Consider the following 14,717-nt stretch of genomic DNA (forward strand, 5'->3'; position numbering starts at 1 on the left):
ACAGCTAGACTACTACTGCCTGAACTGGTTAGTTAAGCTAGTTCAGTTATCCCTGCGTTTCACTATCTATCTAGTACCTGACAGCTCAAAAGTGAAAGTTATTAATTCTATGAAGAAAACTAAATATATAGTTTAAACAATGGCAACAAAATTTGCACAAATGCTCATCCCTGAAAGAGGTCTTTCTTTTACTTCTTTCAATGTTTAGATTAATGTATTTCTGTGACAATTTTAACATGTACTTTTCATAAATTTCAAGTTAGGTATAAATTACTGAGGGGACTTTCACACTTTCTCTGACCTTGTAAAGTCTTACTTGAATTTCTAAACCATAAACACCTGTGTTCTTAAATAAACACTGTACTTCCCTTCATAAAATCTCTTGTATTCAACTATTCTCAATATTTATTAGGCTGTAAGACAGACCTGACAGTTCCTGCTTTTTAACTACATAACTGATAAATTTTCCCGCTCTTGTTTCCCTTAAAAAGACCATACACCATGAGTGTAATACTCTTGTTATTTCAATAGAAGTCTTGAGAAATTTGTAACTTTTCAACATAAATAAGATTATCAGAATCTGTTCCTCGGTTCCACAGGTGCTTTGAAAGCGGAATAAGAGATCTTGTTACCACATATCGTGAGAAGTGTTTTCAGCAATGTCTGTATTTGGTTAATTTAGTTTATTTAAGCAAGAACACACTATAACCTTTGCACTAATAGGAAATACTGATTATCTTGTATGAGCTAAGTGAGATCAAATGGCTTGGTGGACTCTCCTAATATTTCATTTGGTTTCCATTGTAAATCTTGGATTTCTTGGAAAACAGAGTTAGTTAAAAAGTTATGCTACATTTACTTGTAGGATAAAGGAGAGTAATTCAATCAAGTGTTAAGAGAATCTTGAGATTCTTTTGAAAGTGTTAAAAAAAGTTATGATTCAAATGTTTTCCTTTGTGTCATGTCTTCCTGTAGATGAAAAATTGATTTTATTCCCTCTTCATGTCTCCCTTCTCTATGTCACAATCCTTTGTGATTGCTTTTATAGTTTTTGCATAAAGGTAGGTAATTTAAATTACTGATAAAAACCCCAACCAAATGAACAAGAAATGGCTGTCATGGTACTTAGTCTTATTCTGCATAAGACAAACCATGGAACTACAGCCATTTCTCTTGAATTGCAATATAACTGCAGCAACTCTTGTGAAAAGATGTGTATCGTTCAGGAGAGGGAGTATCTTCCTTCAGGAGAGGGGTCATGTGGGTTTTTGCTACTGATTTCTCTAGAAGTGGGCTATGAGACCATGTGTGAGGGCACTTGGGCATTTTTTTTTTAATCTTCATAGTACTTACACTGTATGACTCTGAAACGACAGTTGTCATATTTCTGTGACTGAATCATGGTTGTTGCTAAAAATATGTTAATTATATGGACAAAATAATATCTGTGGTGTTGGTTCTAGTTCATGTCTCTGCTTGTAGTTCTGCATACATGTTTTAAAAGTTGCAGCAATTGAGTCTCTTTTGTTTGTTAGCAACTACATGGTGTTAGCAGTGTGAGTGTTGCATTTTGGCTTTGAACTCATCTCTCTATTCCTTATTCTTTTGCATTCCTCTTGTTTCAAAATAATGGTGTCCTCTTTCTGTGCATGAAAAAATAAAATGCGTGCAGATGATCCCATTCAAGCAGAGATGACGGAGTTAGTTTGAATTTCTGAAAAGTAGGAAGAGGGGCATTTTGAAAAGAACTGTCGTGGAGAAGGATTGAGGAAGTCCCTTTTCTTGCTTTTGTTGTGTGGAATAGCTGAGTATCCCATAAAGGGGCTTATCAGCTGGTCTAGAGAAAAGCACAAACTTCGGACTCTGACTAAACTGAGATGTCCTTGAGCCCCAGGACATCCCTACCTGGCTGGAAGATAAGGCATGAGGCTTTCAGGTAATCCATGCTGTGGTCTTCCTCCAGCAGGAGCTGGTGGCCCGATGGGTAGGGCACTGCATACTTCTGTGTGGGTGACTGAACTGAACTCCTATGACAGCAGTTTATTCCTTGAGAAATTGATGACATTTCATTTTTGGATTTTTGCTTTTCTTTCTTTCTGGTATCAAGGTAATAAAGCACTAACTCCATGGGGTGCAGATCCAGCTTCGCTATCTTTAATTATCTAGATAGCAAAAGTCAGCTTATAAAATGGAAGGTCACAGAGTTATAACGGGAATTGTGAAATACTCAAGGGCTATTGCTTCTTGCACGTAGGAACCAAATCTCTCAGCTGTGTCACTGGCGGTTATTCAGATGGTTCCTTTCTTCTATGGTCTGTAGTCCACCTGAGGCCAATGTTGCTCTGAAATTGGGTTATCTTTTGGATTTGCTCTTTTCTGCAGACATTAACAGTGACAGCAAGACCTTTTGCTGTGGGACAATAGTGGTAATGACAATTCTACCACTATTTGTTCCTTCCTTTGTTTGTAGCACTAATAAATCTCTGTGAGGGGCTGGAAATGTGTCAGACAAGTTGCTGCTGACTGAAAACCAGAGAAAGGGAGAAAATTAACTGGTGTCTAACTTATAGACTAGCTGGCTAGAACAGCAATTTAACTTCTTCAGAATATTTAAGTGCTGTTGCATTAGGACCACACTTTCAGACTGTAGTCCGTTCTGTGTTATTAGACACCAAAACAATGTTTAAATAACATTAACTCATCTATCACTGATTATCAGTAACTCGGAAACTATGTCACCATCAGTGGACTATTTCAGAATGTGCCATAAGGTAAAAAATCTTGGCTTTCATCAAGGAATTCCCTGTACCTTTAATAGCAGAATATAGCATGTACCAACATAGAGATGTTTGTCCAAATCCAGCATGTTAAGGCTTGTCACAGCCAGCTTAATGCCCTTTCAATGACATTGTAATTTCTTCAAACAAAAGCCTTTGAAATTTGAACAAAAATATGACTGACATACAGGCTATGTACTGAGTGCATAGGACTGCTTGACCTAATTGTAGTTGTTGCTCAGAAGTTAAACCTTTTCAGTTGTATGTTGTTTTCATTTGTATGTTCCTTGTTTAGTGGTGTATTTGTTCTGAAGGTTGTTTCTTTGAAAAATTTAACTTCTTATTTTCCTGAATCTCTAGTTTTTATTTAAACAATAGTCCCTCTATTTTCTTTTCAGAATAAAATTACTGTGCTTCTGGTTTATTGATGACCTGAGATGGGCTACAGGTTATACCCTCTCTGTACACATTTGTGCCATGGGAGCAGAGTTGCCAAACGAAGGAAAATAATTCTTTACCCTGAGCAATAAACACCTTGTATTTTGCAAACAATACCAATTTAATACAGTGGTTTAGCATCGTGAACATGTATGTTGGATCACTGCACTGGGGTTACAGATTTAAGGATACTGGAAAGCACCTCTGGAGATCATCTAGTCCAGCCCTTTACTCAGAGCAGGATCACCTAGAGCAGGTTGCTTCGGGCCATGTCTGGTCATGTTTTGAATATTTCCAAAGATGAAGAATCTGCAACTTCTCTGTGCAGCCGTTCCAGTGTCCTATCCTCATGGTAAAAATGTGTTTTCCTATGTTTAAATGGAATTTCCCGTATCTCAGTTTGTCCTTTCACTGGATACCAGTGCCTATATTTAAGAATGCTGTTTTAAGAAACATACTGCTTTTAATTTCTCTGTACATCAGAACTAAACGTTTAGCTGTTTCCATTAGGATTATTGCATCTTTTAGTAAAATGTCTTTAAGGCAGTAGCTGTGAAAGAAAGGATGTTTCTGGTTTTTCTGCAAGATGCTTCCCACTCCCTGTTTCCAAGTCAGGAAGGTCTGAGGGCTCTAACTTGATGGCACAACCCTGTGCTAGGTTCCTACTGACTCGTGAAGTTGAGCTGAACTCCTATGAAAGACGGACCATGTTCTTAACAAGGTTAGTGAGATTAATTACTTGTATCATTGCAAAAATCATGCTTCTTCCCATTTGTTGTGGTTTAACATCAGCCAGCAACTGAGTACCATGCAGCTGCTCACTCATTTGCCCCCTGCCCCAGTGGGATGGCGAGAATTGGAAAAAAGTTAAAACCCGCGGGTTGAGAGAACAGTTTAATAATTGAAGTAAAATAGAAGAATAACAATAATAGTAATAATAATAACAACAATTGTAATGAAAAGAGGGGAGAGAGAGGAACAAAACACAAGAAAAACAGGTGGTGCCCAATACAGTTGCCCATCATCCGCTGAGCGATGCCCAGCCAGTCCCCGAGCAGCGATCAGCCCCTCCCGCCCAGCTCCCCCAGTTTATATACTGGGTGTGACCGTCTGTGCTATGGAATATCCCTTTGGCCAGCTCAGGGCAGCTGTCCTGGCTCTGCTCCCTCCCGGCTCCTTGTGCCCCCCCTCGCTGGCAGAGCGTGGGGAACTGGAAAGCCCTTGGCTTAGGGTGAGCACGACTGAGCAACAACTGAGCCATCCCTGTGTTATCAGCGTGGTTCTCATGCTCAGTCCAAAACACAGCGCTGGGCCAGCTCTTAGGAAGAAAATTAGCCTAGCCAAAACCAGGGCAGTATCCAACCCTTATTCCATACTATCTACGTCATTGCCAGGTACCACACTTTCTCACCAATACATCCCAATTAACCACCATCATCTCTCCAGTCCTGTGAGAGATATATACACACACACATACATATATACACACACTGTTGTGGTTTAACCCCAGCCAAAGCAAAGCAAGGAATTAATTCCCCACTTCCCATGGGCAGGCAGGTGCTCATCCATCCCCAGAGAAGCAGGGCTCCATCCCGTGTAACAGTTATTTGGGAAGACAAACGCCATCATTCTGAATCTCTCCCCTTTCCTTCTTCTTTCTCCAGCTTTATATGCTCAGCATGACATCATATGGTGTGGAATATCCTTTGGCTATTTGGGGTCAGCTGTCCTGGCTGTGTCCCCTCCCAGTTTCCTGCGCCCCTTCAGCCCTCTCGCTGGCAGGGCCTGAGAAACTGAGTTGTCCTTGACTTAGTATAAAGCTCGCCTAGCAACAGCCAAAAGCGTCTGTGTGCTGTCAGCATTGTTCTCACACCAAATCTAAACCCCAGCACCGCACCTGTTCCTAAGAAGAAATATCCCAGCTGAAAGCGGGACATACACACAGAGAGATATCATTACTTTATGTTAGTCTATGCCATCCCTATAAAGTGTCCGTTGAGTTCATTTAGTTTGTTATTTCAGGCTCCATCTGTCACGGTGGTCACTCAGGACAGGAGAGCTGGGGTGTGGTGTTGGATTGCTAAAGCCAGTTGTGATTCCATCACTGCTGTGCTTCTCCGATTTCATCAAAGTTCATTCTTCATTAAGGTGGGAATCAGAAGGGAGTTGGATTCAGGTCCCCGTATCTGGAGTGGCAGAGACGGGTGTCACAAGGCGCCAAGTGCAGTGATGGGTATACAGCCACCATCAAAGTGATAATATATAGTCCTATACAGCAATTAACATCATACAATTCATTGGCTATTCTCACTCAAAATCAAGTCCCCTTGAGGCACACATAAAAATTCCCCATCCTCCCGCATTACTCACCAAGTGCACCCAGGTCCTTGAGCAAAAGCACTCCCTTTTTTTTTTTTTTTTTTTTTTGCCTGAGGCAGGAATAACCCAGACTTTTCCCCCAGCAATTCACATATCCGTGCCTCTAGGGTTGGGGTAGGTTTTGCATATCACACTTCCTCACATCCTCTCCGTGGTCCCACAGGTAAAACCACATTGTACCCCATGGTGTGCACCCTCTTTATCCTCTCTCTTGAGCAAAAGGACACTTACTGTTAATAGCTGAGATGTGGTCTGTACAAGATGGGGAGTAAGATCTATACTTGTCGAGTTGCTGGACCAGTTTCTCCACAGCCAAGATGAGGGAGGAAGAGGTGTTGTCTTCGTACTCTCAGAGTTGGCAAACCACTTCATCCACTGTTGCTGCTGCTTTGTCCCTTCCAGCTCATTACTGCCCATGAGTTGGCATATGATGGTGGTGCACACCATAGAAATTTCCGCCACATGGGTCATGTGCATTTGTCTTCATCTGGATCTGTGGGTGGCTGTGTGTTGTTCAGATCATCATAAATCATGTCTAGCACAGCTAATTCCTTCAGGTAGTGGACAGCACTCTCCATGGTGGTTGGCTTGCCTGGGTGACATGTAATGCCTTCCTTGAAGAGATACCTTTCCTTCACCCTTGACAGGAGTCACCTCCAGAGGCTGGGGACTTGTGTCCCTTTTCCAATTGCCTTGGCAATGCCCCCTTCCCTAGAAAGTGATCCCAGCAGCGTGGCTTCCATACTTTCTAATTCCAGTCTCCTAGCCCTGTTATCCCAGCTTAAGAGCAGCCAGGTGGTAACGTGCTCACATTGGAAGATGGCCGATATATTTGTGCATATCCTGCAGCTCACTCGGGGATAGGGATCGAGTGGTTACTGCTTCTTCTGCCTCTTCCTCCTGTTCTTGTGGTGGCCCCGCTTCATCCTCTTTTACTAAATCAGCTGTCTTTCATATCCATTTCTTCTGTATAGGGGTGGCTGGTACCAGCATGGATTGGTCCTCTGCCTCACCCATTGCCAGGGTCTGAAATAGCCACAGTGCCTGTTGCAGGGGTTGGAGTAGTCACAGATGCTTAACCCTAAAAAAGATATGAACCACTTTCAGCTACGTGCTGGCTCCTAGCAATAGGACCAGGCTGGTTTCAGTATCCCAAGAGTATTAAAATTTTTCAAAAATCTCAAATGCTACTCTTGACTAGCCTGGAGGAGAAGGGGAAGATGTAGAAAGATGTCTCTTCCTTAGGTTGCTTCTCTGAGAAAAGTTAAAAGGTGTAATTATTAATAATTCCCAATAGATGGCTCCTGAAGTACTGAGGTGACACCAGCGCTGAGTACACAGACCAGATTAGTTTCACGACCTGTCATAATCACAAAGCAGTATTACAAAGTACAACAGAATGATAACCTTGACCCAGGACCCAGAGATGATAAACAGCACAACAGGGAAATCATGCTGCAAGGTGTGACTTAACCTAACTCAGAACAAGCACAACAACTCTGAGAGCAAAAAAATCAACGTGACTATTACACCACTACAATGAATGCTTATAACAAAGTTGTTTTAACATGCTCTGGTCAGATCTGTTGTTACCTCAACCCTCTGTGCTCCACGTTGGGTGCCAAAAAGGGCTCTAATGGTTTAACCCCAGCTGACAATCAAGTACCACAGGGCTGCTTGCTCTTGCCTGCCTGGGTGGGATTGGGGAAAGAATTGGAAAAAGATAAAGCCCATGAAATTAAAACAAAAGAATGAAAGCATAAATAACAACTGTAATGAAGGGGGGGGGGGGGGGGCACAGAGAGAGAAAGAGAGGAATAAAACCCAAGAAGGACAAGTGGTACCAATACAGTTGCTCACCACCCGCTGAGCAATGCCATCCAGTCCCCGAGCAGCGATCAGCCCCTCCCGCCCAGCTCCCCCAGTTTATATACTGGGTGTGACGGTCTGTCTATGGAATATCCCTTTGGCCAGCTCGGGGCAGCTGTCCTGGCTCTGCTCCCTCCCGGCTCCTTGTGCCCCCTCGCTGGCAGAGCGTGGGGAACTGGAAAGCCCTTGGCTTAGGGTGAGCACGACTGAGCAACAACTGAGCCATCCCTGTGTTATCAGCGTGGTTCTCATGCTCAGTCCAAAACACAGCGCTGGGCCAGCTCTTAGGAAGAAAATTAGCCTAGCCAAAACCAGGGCAGTATCCAACCCTTATTCCATACTATCTACGTCATTGCCAGGTACCACACTTTCTCACCAATACATCCCAATTAACCACCATCATCTCTCCAGTCCTGTGAGAGATATACACACACCCCAAGCATTGCAGTAGCTACTGAGAAGAAAATTAACTCTATCACAGCTGAAACCAGGACATCATTGAGCTGTTTTTTCTGTTTTGTGGAGCATATTTGTATCTGTTGAGAAAGTTCTCTTTAAAAATGTGTATTAATGGTTTAGAACAGAAAGTTACAGGACATAGGTAGTTTTTAGCATGTATTATTTGAGAAGAGCAGAAACAGATCTTAATGTAATCATGTGGATGTCCTGTCTCAAGTTAGTGGTTATGCTGATGCTTTGCTGAGCAGCCCTGAACATTTTGTGAGACGCAGATGAAAAGTAAAAGAGTACCTGGCACAGATGAACATTTCATGGTAGGAAGCCATGCAGGGTGTTTCAAATAAAGAGGTGGATAGCAATATTAATGAGAGTATCAATTTTTCAAATTTTCAACCACTTATTTCTTACTACACTCATAGTCGACAGAGTAAAACAACTGTGCTTGCAATTTTGATGTGGTAGATATCTGCAAAAGAAATTGGCTATCCAAATATTTTTTAGCAATGCAAGAAAAGATAGTCTTTTAATTGACTCCAATACAGCACATAAGGCTGGTGTTAAACCGTATCTTCTCCACTAAGTTTGCAGATAATAAAAGAAGTTCTGGCTGAAGCCAGTGGCAGGTGTAACTCTCTACATCTACCTAAAATTATAGTAATTTGGCTTTTTATGACATTTTAGCTTTAAAAAATATTTGTAGAAATATTTTTATAAGGATTAAATTTGTAAATAAGCAAGTAAACAAATATTATTTTGGTCTTACGCATAAGCTTAGGAAAAGGTTAAGTGATTCATAATCCATCTTTTAAATAGTGTTAACTGAGTAACTTCAGCAAGGAAAAGATCCAAAACCTGTTTTCAGAGTTTTCCAGTTCTGGCAGATTTACAGACCAAGATGCAACATGCTGAAGTTAACATGTGCATGGCAAGAAATGACTAATGGAGAGCCAATATCCTAACGTGATACCCTTTTTGGTAATTTTAATGAAATTAATGGGTGGGTTTTGCTGCAAATAGTCTAATTAAGGTAGTTTACAGTTACAATGAAGTATAGAAATACAGGCCTGGAATATCAAGTGATAAGATGTGTCCTCCTGCTCTCAGTCTTATCTAGACTATCCCTCCACAGATGATGCTTTGAAAACATTCAGTGATGCAGATTCAGCACTCTACACCAATTAGTCTCTGTCAGTGCTTAATTATTTTCCTTTATTAAAATTCTATTGCTCTGAATTATGCTGATTTTCTTTTTAATAGGTTGGTCCTTTATATGTTAGAAGGCAGATAGCAAATTTCCCACAGTCTTTGCTTTCATAGACTAAAAAAATTAAATTCCCTCAGGTTTCCCTCATGCTTGAGTCCTCATTTCTAAAGCTTGGGTGGTTTGGTGTGTTGTGGTGGTTGTTCTTTGTTGTTGTTGGTTGGTTGGTTGGTTTTTTTGGGGGTGGTGGTTTTTTTTTTACTGTTTCCAATATCTCTTCAGGTAATTTATATATTTCTTAAGCTCTGATTTTCTGGTACAGGTAGTCTATGTAGCAGTGAAAATAAAAATTACTACAGCAAGTGCTTCTTTAATTCATCATCTATCCAGCTGTCTATTCAGGACACTTTATCTGCTGTATTTTAACGTATTTATGCACCCTTTAACATTTTGTTCAAGATTACAAAGTTCATCTTCTAGCCCTGGTGTTTTCCCAATAAATGCTTCCGTAATGGTCTCAAGCATTTATTCCAAACCGCCTGTTTGGAAGCAGCTGTAATACAGTACTATGGCACGGTTTGCGCCTGCCATTTGACTTCAAGGGCGTTAGGTTTCTCTTCATGATATGATCAGACTGTGATCTCCCATCACTGGTAACAGTATGGGTTTAGAGCCAGACAACTGCTCTGATATAAATCCGGTGTGAAGGATACCATCACCAGAGCTTTTGCTCTACTAACTCAGAAAACAGAGATAGACCTGTAACCCCTCCTCACCACGCCGTCCAGACACAACACAGGTTTATGGCTTCCACCTGCACCATATCACAGGTAGGAGACTGGTAATCTTTTAACATACAAATCTAGTAGTTATGTCACCCGTATTTCTGAGGACAAAAGCTGTCTTGTGGGTCTCTTCATAGCTTAATTTATGCTTATCTGAATTACTCTGTGTGCATGTGTGAAAAGATTAGCAAACGGCCGTTCTATTACAGATAATGTCCAGTTCCCCAACTATCAGTCATGAACAGAATGTGTGCTTTAGCAGCAGGGCATAGCGGTTTGCTTAATCTTTTGGATACAAAGGGTAAAAGGTCTTTCTTCTGACCTCTGCTGAGTCTGTGCCTTGCTCATGCACCTTTTCTGCCTCCAGAAAGGTCCATGAATCAATTTTCAGCTGACACTCCCGTGCCACCTTCAGCTTTTGGCTCTGGCAGCGACCACGGCTGGTAGAGCACAGTAGCATAGCAACAGCTTCAAAGTATGGACCCGTATTGTCTAGGAAATTGTTACTGCCCAGTGATTGCAGCAATAGCAAGTACAATGTAAATACGTAGGTCAAACTGAGAGAAAGTTAAACCAGGATTTATTGACTTATGTCTTTTCCTTGTATTTTCCTTTTTGTGACTCCTTCTTTGATGTTCTGAAAAGAAGACTGTTATCCCAGCTTGGATTATTCTTTTCTTTTGAAACATCTCAGCTCCTACATTTTAGGAGAGGAAAATGTTTGGATATGTGAATTGATTACTTCTTTGCTGGCCCTGAAAACTTACCTGTGTAGCAGTACTGTCAGCTGTTAAATGGTTTCTGTCCAATATAGAGGGATTTTTAGTATTTTTAATTGTTTAATGCAGAAGTACCTAAAAAGCAGCTCTACTGTGGCAGATGTTTTACAAACAAAAAATAATAGATAATCCCTGCAGAGCAACTGGTGACGATATATGTAAATGATTTTGTAATCTGCAAGAGGAAAGCCGCTTTTCTGCTGTGCTTTGTTTTCTTCAGATACCAAGGGTTGGATTTGGCTCACACAATTGAAGCTGTGTCTGCAAGCTATTAGCGACATCTCTGTAGGATGTCTAGGCTATCGTCTGCAGTTGATACCGTGCAGTGGGATGTTAATTCACGTGGGCAAGTGTAGGTAGGCATCAGCTGCAGGGTGAGGTTAGTTGTTCAGTAGACTCTATTCATTGTATCAAGTAGAGGCATAATTTGGTTTTCTAGCCATAGGCATCTGGTGCTGTTTTAGACATCTTAAGTCTCCCTTCCTGGCCTCCAGCTGCCTCTGCAGAAGGTCACAGGTCTCCCATAGATTTCATCTATATTTACATATTTTCATATATGTTTACAGATTTCCTCAGCTGTCCAAGGCCTCTCAAGTGCTGCTGGGTATCTAGATTTAGGCAACTGAATCAAGCTATAAACTTTCACTGAACACAGTGGCATGGTCACTTGAAGTTGAATAAACTGAATGCCACCAGTGACAGCTTAAATACAAAGCTTGTATTGCTAGATTCAACTGAAAGTTAATTCTGGTAATGGACATCTGGAAACAAACTTCAGACTGATTTTTTTTCAAGCTATTTAATTTTCCTTTTCCACTTTCAGTGGCCACACTCAGCAACAACTGAAATGCAGTAGTGAATGAACGCAGCAAGACTGGACTGCTTGGTTGTTCACTGAACAGTATAACTTAGATAAACTGATGCATTTTATTATCTTTCCAAGACTGAGAACCAGTGCTCTTTCTTTAACTTCAGTCAACCTTTATCCTTTTTTTAACAGCAATCCCCGTATATGTTTCTTTCAACTGTATTTGTTTTATAGTTACTTCTTATTTTAGACAGCACAGTAGAATACAAAAGCTAGCTGAATTTACTAGATATGAATTCCTAGGTACCATTTCAAACACAGCTTAAGATTTTAATTGTGAAAATAAAATTTCCTTTATTTTCCACTGTTCTGCAGCTGTATTAAGTGGTCCATTTAGAAGTATTTTCAGTGTCCTCTCATACACTGTGATTGTGGCTGGAAAGGAACACCTGAATATTTTTCTGTGTCAGTGGCAATTTTTTAAATATTTACAGGTGCTTAATGGCAAATGGTACGAACTTGTATGAAATTACATTCTGTGGAAAAAAGAAAAAAAAATGAGGCATCATGTTACTCTAAAATGAGTCATTGATTTTTTTCCGCAGGTGTGATTTTTCTATTTAGATCTCTAGGTGATCCTTTTCATATCAATTACTAATACAATTATGATTGACGTTTTACTGTTACTACATCTCTGATATTGTTGTAAGACATCAGTGACCTTCATGAATTTGTAATTATACAATTAGGAATAGATGAGAAGTGAATTGGTTAGCGCAGAGCTCTGGTTTTGGTACAGGCAAGCAGTATTTGAAACCAGGATTTTGATTCACATGTTAATTGATTTTCTGTTGCAGCCTCCATGCAGTCACCTCAAAGCAGTCTACAAGTGTTACTGAAGTAAAACTTGAGAATACATCTCCCGAGATAAAAACAGTATTGTGCTGCTTGTATGTCTGTAAAAAATGAGGCACAGGAAGGTAAAAATCTGTACACTCACTGAGATGATTTTTGGGGGGTTCCTGGTAATCTGAAAAAAGTTCATGGGACTGGAGGTGACCTTTTGGGACATGAAATAGAGTCCTTTAACGTCACAGACAGCCTCATCATATAATACATAATTCATAAACTGATCTAGGTCTATCTAAAAAATAAGTTAAATAATTATTATAATTTTGGAAATCTGTTCCAGAACATCATTGCTCTGCTGATTTGACACCTTGCTCTAATTTCCAATTGACACTTTTTCATGTGCAGGCAACACATCCTTGTTCTTGTGCCAGCATGGTCCATCAGCATTCATTCTTTCATTTAGCACTTTTAAAAATCAGTTTAGGCTTAGATATCCCAAGATGTTTTTGGGCTTAACCAGCCAATCCTTTTTGTCTCCATTTCTGCTACTTGTCATAGTAATCCTCTTCTGCACAAATCTTCTTTCCACAAAGGTGCCTTTTTTCCACAGCTACATCCTGTCTCAGGCTGCATCTACATTTATAGCTAGACTAAACAAGCAGCAAAAAAGATTCTTTTAAAAACTTCCTTGTTTAAGATAGCTACATTTGTTTCATTAAGTACATCATTCTATTTGAGGTGAAATGTCCTGAGATAAATAGATATTAGAGTCAGTCAGAAAAAGCTTCATTAATTTCATTGTTCCACTCAGTTTTTCTCTTATCCTGACACCTGTTTTCCTTTCAGCAACAAGAATGTTTTTCTAACAACATTGTAATGTCTCCTAGTCTGCCTGCAGAGCACCAGTGAGACAGAATTTCCATGGTCCTGTTGGCCTTAAGAGTGCTCACAGGTACCGGTCGTGAATTTGAAGTTCAACAGCTTCAGAGGGCTTCTCTGAATCCGTGACTGACATTTAGGTGAGGCTGTTCACTTGTCTGTTACTGCTCTTTGGGAAATCTTGGCATCTGAAGCTCCACACTGTATCCCTGTAGCTTGAGGACTGGCTGAGAAGCAAATGGAAGGAGTGGAAGCTTTGCATCGGAATAGATAGGTATTTAATCTCTCTTATGACCTCTGCTCACATCTATTTGTACTGGTTTTGGATTTATTTTAAAATGTATTTGATTAAAAATCTGGCCAGTGGAAGGGTTTTATATACTTGCCCGCATCTATACTTGCTGCAGAAGTATAGTGCATCCTTGTCTCTAATACTGGTACTTTGGTGGCCCCTTGTTGTGAGAGGGTCTCTGTTAGCCAGAAATGGCACGTGACTCGTCAGGGAGGTGTCTGTGTAATACTGAGAAGTCCTCATTAAACAGGAAAACCAGGAGAAAGAATTTAAATAGTTTCTTATTTTTAACGTAATTAGAAATCCTTCCTAATTTTTCTATGTATATTTTTATATTTTATTTAATATTTAAATTTATTTTTATATAATATTTATATTAAATATTAACATTATCTATAATTTGTCTATTAGCTAGGAAATTTCCAGATAAGCACTGGAGAAAATAATTCAAGAATCCTGATTTTTATAGAGCAGACTTATTGTTCTAACAGGTTTTGGTTTTGGTTGTTTTTTTTTTTCAATATCACACTGATTCAGGCATGGGAGGTTACCTTTCTTGTACATATCATGGGCTTTTCCACAGGCCTTCAAGAAGGCCTATTAAGAATGAAGGCTACACTCATATCCCAGTTGTTTAAAAAACAAAATATCCAAGGGCTCAGCACTGCAGCATGCTGAATGCTCTGATGCTTATCCATAACATGTATAAATCACCTGCCTAATGTTGTAGCATATAAGAACTTTAATTCACATTTTTCTCAATCATTTTAAATTAATAAAATTATGTTTGTATTTAAATACTTCAGTGCTTTGAGAAAAGGAAGAATAGAAAGCAGGACTTTTTTTTATAAGCTGATGAACCTTTAAAGAAGAGTCATAGTGTTTAAGTTCAGGGAAGCTCAATGGACAACACTAAAATGCCCATCCTTTGCTTTATGAAGATAGAGAACTAATTTAAAATGTTATCATATAGGGAAATCATGGATAAATTTAGACATGAGGTATGAAACTATAAGGAATTACTTAGTTTGTCTCATGATTGCTAGCTCTTGTTCTTGTGGGGGACTTCAACCTACCGGATGGCCGCTGGAAATACACCACGGCGAAGAGGGAACGTTCCAGGAGGTTCCCGGAGCAGGCGGAGGATAACTGCCTGACCCAGCTGGTCAGCGAGCCAGCCAGGGGAGATGCCCCACGGA

General features: G+C 40.2%; 1 protein-coding gene across 2 annotated transcripts in view; it reads left to right on the forward strand.

Annotated features, from left to right (window-relative positions):
- The window catches only part of CLIC5 (chloride intracellular channel 5), a 93,865-nt gene that overhangs the window by 7,712 nt on the left and 71,436 nt on the right, over positions 1-14,717 (forward strand). The window lies entirely within an intron of this gene.

The sequence above is a fragment of the Falco peregrinus genome, chromosome 7 (genome assembly GCF_023634155.1).
Source record: "Falco peregrinus isolate bFalPer1 chromosome 7, bFalPer1.pri, whole genome shotgun sequence".
NCBI classification, from domain to species: domain Eukaryota; kingdom Metazoa; phylum Chordata; class Aves; order Falconiformes; family Falconidae; genus Falco; species Falco peregrinus.